At 29.7% G+C, this 10,463-nt stretch overlaps 1 long non-coding RNA gene across 14 annotated transcripts; it reads left to right on the top strand.

Moving 5' to 3' along the window:
* The first annotated feature begins 889 nt into the window (after window positions 1-889).
* LOC149891239 (uncharacterized) lies at window positions 890-10,463 on the top strand. 14 transcript variants are annotated; one of them, XR_016451291.1, is made up of 5 exons: window positions 890-1,254; window positions 7,208-8,048; window positions 8,500-8,564; window positions 8,974-9,256; window positions 10,272-10,463. It is a non-coding gene; the product is annotated as an uncharacterized LOC149891239 (long non-coding RNA). The 14 variants fall into 14 exon arrangements; XR_016451298.1 differs by lacking the exon at window positions 7,208-8,048 and having other exon boundaries at window positions 8,500-8,662; XR_016451292.1 differs by lacking the exon at window positions 7,208-8,048.

Below are 10,463 nucleotides of genomic sequence, written 5' to 3' on the forward strand. Positions count from 1 at the left end.
ACACCAAAGTCAATAAAAAAAATACCATAATAATTTTTCTAGTTCCTTCTGATATGTGTATTAAAAAAATGTAATTTTTTTTTTTATGGGTACCTCTATGGTCGGTCCCAGCAGTCCGAAAATTAGAAAATTTATAAATTTTGTAAATAATAAGGAGGGCAGGGTCACTTACAAATATTTTAAAAATATCTTAAGGGTTATTTTTATAGCCTGATATATCTATTTTTAGATTATGTTTTGTTTTAATGCAAAAGATGATGGAAATAGTCAGCCCTACCCATTTAAATACATGTTTATATTTGGGAGGTAGGGGGGGCGTTTTTTTTTTTCCAATGTATTTTAAATAAAAAATATTTTTAAATTTGCATTTATTTTTTAAAGAAAAATTATTTTAAAGTTTTCAACCAAGATTTTTTTTCTGTTGTCTGAAATTTTAGTTGATGATCTGCAACAACTAATAAATTAGCTAGGCTATCTTCTTCGTTTCTGAAAGTTTCAATGAAGTCTTGACCAAGTTTAATAGCACGTTCTGCACTATCATTTACAACTAGAAGACCAGTGACATAATTTTTAAATCTTATATAACCCGAAAATTTTTCCCAGTTTGATGAACTGATTTTAAGCCATTCTGTCTCATGTAATGTCATTGTTAATAAATCCCAGTGGGCACCCGATGTCAAACAGACGTCGGGTTTACGTTGGGTTTTCATCGGCAATATCAACCGACTTATTACAACGTTGTTATAACATCGCGATAGCGACGTCAAAACGACGTTGACTTACCAACGTTGTTCTGACATCGTGCGATGTCTTTTGCCCTAAATATAACGTAAATGGACAATTTTACTAATAAATAAAATTTACATACCGTGGTGTGACCTAACAAAGTCCTATGCTTTAAGTAAGTCCTAATTTAAGAAATGACAAATTTCGTATATGTAAAAGAAACATTTGCGGAAAATAACTTTGTTATTTTAACTAGATATCTAGTTAGATATAAGAACTAAATTTTTTTCTCTAAATGTTTACTTTATGTAAACACCACGGTAATTTTATTATATTTTTTTTGAACTGGAATTTTGAATACCGGAAAATAAACATCTTATTAGAAAAAAGTAGTTATTCTACCGGAAAAATTATTATTATTGGAAAAAAGTAAATTTACCGGGAAGATATAAATTTAATACATAAGACTATTGACAGCCATAACATATTAACAAACCATAAAACGCATGCTTTTTATGGCAAGCGAAAGTTCGTTTATTTTTTTACTTGATTTAATTAATTGTGATACTTTAAAACATATATATATATATATATATATATATATATATATATATATATATATATATATATATATATATATATATATATATATATATATATATATATATATATATATATATATATATATATATATATATATATATATATATATATTAGGGCCCTGCGAATCGCTTCGATTCGATTCGATTCGCGAATCAAATGTCGCTTCGATTCGAGATTCGATTCGAAAAAAATGATTCGAGTTTTTCGAATCATTTTTTTATTTAAGTTACTTTATGTTTTCATACAAACGGCGTTAAAAAGTTTTCAAAATATCAATATTTATGTTATCAGAAAATTCAGCGGTAGAGTAATTTTGGAACGTAAACATACTTTTCATTTAGGGACTTAAACAGAGCGGAACGCAACTTAGTAACGCAAAAGTTAGGTTTTATTTTTTGCGTCATTAATGTTTGACTTCGCTTTCACTAAAGTAATTTTAAATTCGATATTTTTTGTTTGTGCTACATCAAGCTATTTTCGCATCAAGCTATAAAATGACTTCTAAAAAATCGGCAGTTAAAGAATTCTTTGAAAAAAAAGGAGTATTCTGGCAATGCAAACAAGAAAATTGCAACAAAAAGTATTCTGTTCAGAAAACTGGAACTTTATCTCATCTATGGAACCATTTAAAACGTGACCATAAAAAACTACACGTAGAAGCAACAAAAAAGCGCACATCTGCTACTAAAAGATAAAAGAATTCCGATAACATAATCGAGCAATCATTAAGTTCCTTGTTAAATTCGTATTTTATTCGACCTCCAATAGATACAGTTATTAAAAAAAACTACGATCATGCAGTGCTTAGATTTGTAATTAAAGATGGAAAATCATTTGAGACAACTTCTGGATCTGGCTTTATTAATCTGTGCTCGGTGCTTACTCAAGGGTAATATCATCCACCACATCCGATCACTTTATCTCGAAATTTAGGTGACATGGTCGATGATTTATATATTAACCTCCAACAAAGTATAAAAAGCCAGTTAATCTCCAAACCTAGTGTGAGGAGGGAAAACTAAAATAAAAAACGACGATCGATAGAAAAACATACACAAGATGATTCACTAACTCTTCACATAAATAAGTGATAAAGCGTTAGAAGAAAAGTTAAATACAACTGTGGAAAAACGTAAACACGAAGACGCGTAAATGATAAAGCGATAATAAGAAAAGCTAAAAACAACGCACAGTGGAGTATTTATACGAAAAAGTTGATCCAAAGTCAATTTTCAAAATTTTTTCAAAATCTGTTTTTATTGGTGCATTGTTAAAGCTTAATAAAGGTTACATCCCTAAATGGTCATTTCGGTTACCCATCTCCCTCCCACCTTATTGGGGCAGCTTTAAAAATCGAGTAATTGTGGTAATGAATTCAATTGTTTTTCAACGTTCCTGTTGACGAGCATTATTACAAATCGTTTTTTGAGTTTGTGGTTAGTGACAAATTTTAAAAACCATAATGGATATTGAAAAAGAAGGTAAGCTCAATTTTTTGGTATATTTATTTTCTCTATTTTATATGTTACTGTCACATTTCTCATCAATTATATTTGATGTAAAAAATTTAACGTTTTTTTTTATATACACGATATTAAAAAGTGTTTTTGAATATCAATTAAGCCTTATTAAGCTACGAGCTTGTGCTTCACGTAAACCTTAGATATTCTATTTACCATTTAAAAAAAAAAAGTTGCGCATGTACGCGCCCTAAGATTTTTTTAACTTTTTTAGTCAATAAGGCAAATACATTTTTTTTGTGATTAAAACTTTTACTTAATTTAATTCATATTTTTATTGTAGAATCTCAAGCTATCACAATAAAGATGACTAGACAATCACTTTATGAAGTCTTGGAGCAAAGTTCCGAGGAAAAAATTGACGACAAATTCGTGTTTTTATTAGAGCACTTTCTTCATTTGCAGGGCATTTAGTTATGTTTTTATTATAAAAACATAACTAAATGCCCTGTAAATGAAGAAAGTGCACTAAAAACCATTTTTTCACCTTTTAAGTTCCAATTTAAACAAAAATGGGAAAACGCTAGCCGTATAAGAGAGCGTTTTTTAAAAAATAACAAACAATGGCTCAACACCACCATAGCTCTACCAACTTGGACGGTAGCAAAACCCGGCCGACCGTCAAAAAAATTTTATGAATCGAGTTTACCAACGAGAAGGCGAAAAACAAGGGTTTTAAGGGAACATATATGTGGGCAAACTTCAAAAGATTTTAATGACTTGAATAAAAAAACGACAGAAAGCCGTGAAACACTGAACTTTGGGCTATCAATACTGCACGCAAGAATCAGAGTTTTTGAATCCTTGCTGCATATGTCGTATAAAACAGACTTCTGCTAACTTCGGATCCTTTGCTAAGCAGTATGAGAAAAAGGCCCCAGACAAAAAGAAAACCGTTCTCCAGTGAGACAATAGGACTCTTGATGCCGGAAACATTAGAAGACTCACAAGCGATGACGATTGACGACATATCAGATATTGATTCTGATTGAAAATGATTGCATTGACATGTACAAAAATATTTTATTTTATTTTGGATTAAATATAGGGCTATAATAATAAATTTAGATTGTTAATTTCAAACTGTTTGGTTGTCAAATCATTAGCCCCTTGTAGCGGATTAACCATAGGATTTAATCCTTTAACGAAAAATAATTCATAACAACAGGTATAACCTAAGGATAAAGTTCAATGATTGAGAAACCCAGTATAGGTTTAGATGCAACTTTCAAGTGTGATTATCCTTTTTAGTATTATAAATTTAGTTATTTATCATTATGTTAAATAGTTGTAAAGTTATAGATATTTGTAAAGTATGTAAGATGTATAAAAATATGTATTTTTTGTTTTAATATATAAATTTTTTACATTTCATGTAAAAAATGTATATATTAAAACAAAAAATACATGACCAATTGTTTTTAATACAATATAATGACCCTAAACTTCTTTTTACTACATATCACATCGATAATAAACATAAAATAATTTTGTTCAACTTTTCAAGTGATATACTCCACTGTGCAACGATCGGAAAAGACACATACAAGATGACTCGTCCACTATTCACATAAATAAATGATAAAGCAAAAAGAATTAAGTTAAAAACAACAACTGAGAAATGACGTAAACGTGGAGATTCGTAAACGATAAAGCGACAATTAGAAAAGTTAAAAACAACGATCAGAAAAGACTAATACACGATGATTCACCGATCTATCACGTAAGTAGACGATAAAACGGAAAGAAGAAAAGTTAAAAACAACGGAGAAAAGACGTAAACACGAAGACTCATCAACCTGCCATATAAATAAATGAAAAGATATCGCAACAGGAAAACAAGCAAAAACTATAAAAGCTCAAAAAAGAAAGAATCTGACAGTTAAGTGGAGAGAGAGTTTTTGTTAGGAGAAGAATTGGAGAAGAATTAGAGTTTTTTGGAGAAGAGAAAAGAGTTTTTGAAGAAGAGATTCAAAAGAGAATTTTAAGAGAAAAGAGTTTTAAAGAGATTTAAAAGAAGATTTTTAAGAGAATTAAAGAGGATTTTAAAGAAGAGAAAGAATTTTGTGATAAGAAGAGTATTTTGAGGAATAAGCAGTTTAATAAGCAGTTGAATAAAAGAAGAAAAGAAGATTTTAATATTGATTGTTGGAGAATAAACAGAAGATTTAATTAAAGAAGAGATATTTGTAATAAAAGAAAATATAAAAGAAAGAGGAGTAATTGAAATAAACAGTATTGAACACTGCAAGAAGCGTAAGAGAATATTATTTGTATTACATAAAAGTTATAAGAGTAAGAGTGCTACCATTACACATTAATAGAACATTTGTTGAGTTTTATTACATTATAGAATATACTGAGGACGGCGATTATAAGTTTAGCCCTTTTAGATTAAACCTTGCCCATTCCTAACCAAACTATCCCTAAACCTCGCCATTACCTGACAAAGTACTTCCCAGACCACTAACCTCGTTCCCAACCTCCATCTACCTAATCCAAGCATAACACTAAACCCAAACCTTCCCCTTCCCCTTTACTGCAAAAGAAAATAGAATAATAATAACATATAAGAAAAACGCCACCCTCACACTAGCATCACTTTTGATCACTTTAAAGCCGACAATGGCGATAACTTTCTTGTTTCTACTTGCCACTTTATTTCATCCTCTTGGGTTTTAGAGTTATGCTGTTTATCAGTTGTAAATCTGGAAGTAATAAATGCTTGTCACAAAGCTACTTCCACTGAAGAACTTTTAAGAAACGTGCTGTCAAAATTTGACTTGACTTCAGATAATATTTTCCGAGCTACAACCGATACTACTCCCAGTATGCCATGCACACTTAAACTTCTTGGGCTTGATTGGCTAGGCTGTTGTGCTCATAAACTCCAACTTTGTGTGAAATCAGCTATACACAACCAACCAATTCTTGTTATATTAATTAGCAAGGCTCATAAAATAGTAGGATTTTTTCACTCATCATCAGTTGGACAGACAACTCTCAAAAAGTATCAGATTTCTCAAGGAAAACCTGAGTCAAAGCCTCCAATGGATGTGGAAACGCGCTTTAACAGCACTTCTAGCTTATTGAAATGGGTTTAAAAAAAAAATGATTCTATAGAGATTGCTCTAGTTGAGTGTTCACAAAAAAAAAAACTGTATGAAAGTGCCACCGACTTGTCCAACTGAAACATAAGTGCAATTATTAACAACAGTCGCTCCTATAAAAAATGCAGTATCTGAAGCCACTACTATACTAAGTGCGGAAAAAAGCGTAAGCATTAGTTTAGTTTATCCGTGCATTACAACTTTGAAAAATTATCTTCGCTTGATGGATAAAAGAGGGATGGGTAAATTTGTTGACGATCTTATTACGCAGTTGGAAATGAGGTTTGATTTAAGTGAAGACGTTTTTCTTACCACTACTTTCTTAGACCCTCGATTTAAATCAGAAATGTTTACTTTGGCAGAGAACGATTAATTTGGGCTAGAAGTAACAAAAAGAGTTTGTTCAAATAACATTCAAATTTTGTAATATTTTGTATAGTATACATAAAAATAAATATAAAAAACTTAAATTTCTTTCAACTAGTGATTCGATTCGTGATTCGATTCGATTCGCGAATCAAGACCTGCTCCGATTCGAGATTCGATTCGAAACTAAAAACGCCGATTCGCAGGGCCCTAATATATATATATATATATATATATATATATATATATATATAAATGTATGTATGTATGTATGTATGTATGTATGCATGTATGTATGTATGTATGTATGTATGTATGTATGTATGTATGTATGTATGTATGTATGTATGTATGTATGTATGTATGTATGTATGTATGTATGTATGTATGTATGTATGTATGTATGTATGTATGTATGTATGTATGTATGTATGTATGTATGTATGTATGTATGTATGTATGTATGTATGTATGTATGTATGTATGTATGTATGTATGTATGTATGTATGTATGTATGTATGTATGTATGTATGTATGTATGTATGTATGTATGTATGTATGTATGTATGTATGTATGTATGTATGTATGTATGTATGTATGTATGTATGTATGTATGTATGTATGTATGTATGTATGTATGTATGTATGTATGTATGTATGTATGTATGTATGTATGTATGTATGTATGTATGTATGTATGTATGTATGTATGTATGTATGTATGTATGTATGTATGTATGTATGTATGTATGTATGTATGTATGTATGTATGTATGTATGTATGTATGTATGTATGTATGTATGTATAATGTATGTATTTAAATTAGTAAAAATATTTATCTGACTTTTTTTATTAATTCATTATTGCACTGTTTTTAAGGTTATTTGCAGGGCTGTGGAGTCGGAGTCGGAGTCGTGGAGTCGGAGTAGGAGCTCATTTTGGCTGGAGTCGAAGTCGGAAAAATTGTACCAACTCCGACTCCGGTTTAAAAAAAATCTTTCAAAGTTTCATAATTTTCATAAGGATTTTATAGATGTTACAAAACTACAAGTCCCAGGATGGTCTGAAAGCTGTAGGATATCCAGACACAATGGGAATTGTAGTTTGCACCAACTGGAGGACAAGGAGTTTGACATGTTATTTTTAGGCCTTTAAAACAGTGATAAGCAATAGGGTATTTTGTTGCTTATCACTGAGAATCATATATCACCTCCCTTGCGCTCTCCTCTACCTTCCCTTAAACTATATAACTTCATGATCCCCTAACTCCCAACTAAAATTGTCTGGCACTGTGCTACATATTCTTAGTAGAAAGCTAGGCGTGCCACCACCAAGCACCAAAGAGTTGCTCCACAAATAGAAAGACTGTAAGTATTCAATTAACTTTGTTTCTCTGGAGAGAGAATATTAGAAAGTTAGTGATTGAAGAAGCTGTTAAACAAAAAGAAGAACTTAATGAATGTCTCAAGGGACGCTTTGTGTTTCTTAACAGAGTGAACTATTTTGCAATCAATGTTTAATTCTATAACTTTTAACAATCTATAACTTTTTCAACAGCTTTTTAACATTATTCTTTAGATGTCTTACATTAATAATTGGAGAGCCCAGAATCAAGAAATCAATAATCTAATTAATGATGCTCTGCGAAAAGATTCTGATGACAATGTACAATTTGTTAACAATTAAGTTGAATCTCTTCGTTCTGAGTCAGCTAACAGTAGTAATTGATCATTATTTATTAAAATTAACAAATATCATTATTATTGTATTAGGGTCACTCTCCCTAATACAATAACCTGTTGGTACAGTTAAGGGATCCAAGTTTGTGAATGACTTTGTAAATAAGAGGGTAGACTTTAGAATACATATTAAAATATGTAAGAATTTTGTTGTGTTATTAATTTTGTTTTATTACATTATTAGTCATCCTTATAAAAAAATAATTCAATACATCCCTCAAATCATATCAAATCAACATCACAACAACCATAAAAACTAGGGTTTAAAAATTAGGGTGAATAGACATAAAAACTCTGTCTTGTTAGTATAATTTAAAATTATTAACAAATTGTATAATAAAAATATCTGTTTTTATACTATTTACAGTAAAACAAGCAATAAGATAAAAAATAAAACATAATATCAATAGTATCTTAATGCTTTTCTTTTAGGTTGCTCGTCTTTTAAGAGATAGTGGGATTAAATTAAAAGAAAATATTAACAACATAATAGAAAGGTAATATTATGATGCTTTTGTGGGGACTGATAGCACTGAGTAAACATTAAATGGGCAATATAATAACAAACACAAAAATTTGTCAAAGCGTATTAATGGTAGAGTAACTTTCAAGTTTATAAAATTTTATTTGTCTATGCTATTGTAGTTCATGATGTTAATTTTTTTAACAATTTCTTTTATGCAAACTTAAAAAATGGCTATTTATGAGTTATTTCAAAGTATGTTTTGAATTTTTGAAAAAATATTTTTTTACCTTGCATCAGCAGAAACATTTAAAAAAATCAGAAGTTCTCACTGGTTATCAAATATTTGGAGACCTGAGTGTGCTACTGACATGCGTATTTGATAGTTAAGAATATTTATTTATTAATATATTGATTTCAAAAACAATATCTTTTGTTTTTAGAATCAACTTCAGTGTCTGATACAGAGAATGGATACACACTTCATTTGAGAACCAGATATCAGGGACAGACCATTACTGTTATTAAAGAAGATATTGGGTAAACCATGAGAACTGATGTAAGTTTGCATATGCATATTTGATAATTAAGAATATTTATTTATCAATAGATTTTGATGATGATATGGATACAACCAATAAAATGACTGCAATATCCCTCATACAGAGATGGCGAGCTGGACATGTCATATTGGGAAATAGGCTCCCTCCACAGTAAAGAACTGAAGTATATATATTTTAAAGGTAATATATTTTCTTAAGGAGCTTGCAAAACATTTTTTAGGTCTCTATGGCAGCTGCAACACTTTGCACCAAAATCTGCACTTTTTAAAGATTGATTGATTGAGATTGGTTTTTTTGACTAAATTTTAAAAAGTATTTGGCACAAGGTGATGCAAGAGAAATAGGTACTCAAATTTTTTTACACATCACATTGACATGATCAATTACCAAATATGTCATATACTTGTCTGTAGCACACTCATGTCTCCAGATATTTGATAACCACTAAGAATTTCAAATTTTGTAAAAAAAAAGGCATCAGCTGGTGCAAATTTAAAAAAATTTATTTTCAAAACATTAAAAGTATACTTTAAAATTACTCAGCAACTTTTTAGACTATAAAAGTCAATAAAAGAAAATTGTTGATTTCATTTTTCTAATTTTAGGGAGTTCACAGTTTCAGTGGCTATAATTATTAGGGGACAGAAATTTTGTTGATTTTATGGTGGCTTATTTTTCTGATTATATGTTTTTTTCTTAGAGGAGGATCCAATTGTTAAAGGGATCCTCTTCTAAGAAAAAAACATATAATCAGAAATATAATATATATATATATATATATATATATATATATATATATATATATATATATATATATATATATATATATATATATATATATATATATATATATCCCTTTAACAATTGGATCCTAAATTTGACAATAATTTAGCTAATTTCGACATTGGCGAAACCCTGAAGTAACAAAACAGACTTAATATAAATCTGTTTTATTTACCTATAAAGATGGTAAATGGGTCTAGTTTTCTGAAAGTTTTTAACGTTTTCAGTCAATTTAAGCTGTTCTTGTCGGGTAGTCAATGGATTACTTTTTTTTAAATTTTATTAGTTGCTTGTTTTTGTAACCGAAATAACTTTACTTATATGATTTAAAATTCTAAATTAATTAAAGTTGGTCTTTATATATTTATGCCTTTATACTTTCAACTTCTATTTAGCTAGCGTCATGACGAAAAGAAGCGAGGTTACGGTAGTCGATATCAAAGTGGAAGTTCAAAAGGTATTGCGGTAGGCCCTAGCAAAGTTGTTGGCGGGGATGGTGGGCGTCTCCAGAAAGATACTGATGCAAAATAGAAAGTTGTTTTTTGTAATGAATGCTTTTATGCCAGAAAATATGTGCTATTCTTTAA

The sequence above is a fragment of the Hydra viridissima genome, unplaced genomic scaffold (genome assembly GCF_058129835.1).
Source record: "Hydra viridissima isolate aposymbiotic clone 2 unplaced genomic scaffold, HvirCarnegie_v1 scaffold_3, whole genome shotgun sequence".
NCBI classification, from domain to species: Eukaryota; Metazoa; Cnidaria; class Hydrozoa; order Anthoathecata; family Hydridae; genus Hydra; species Hydra viridissima.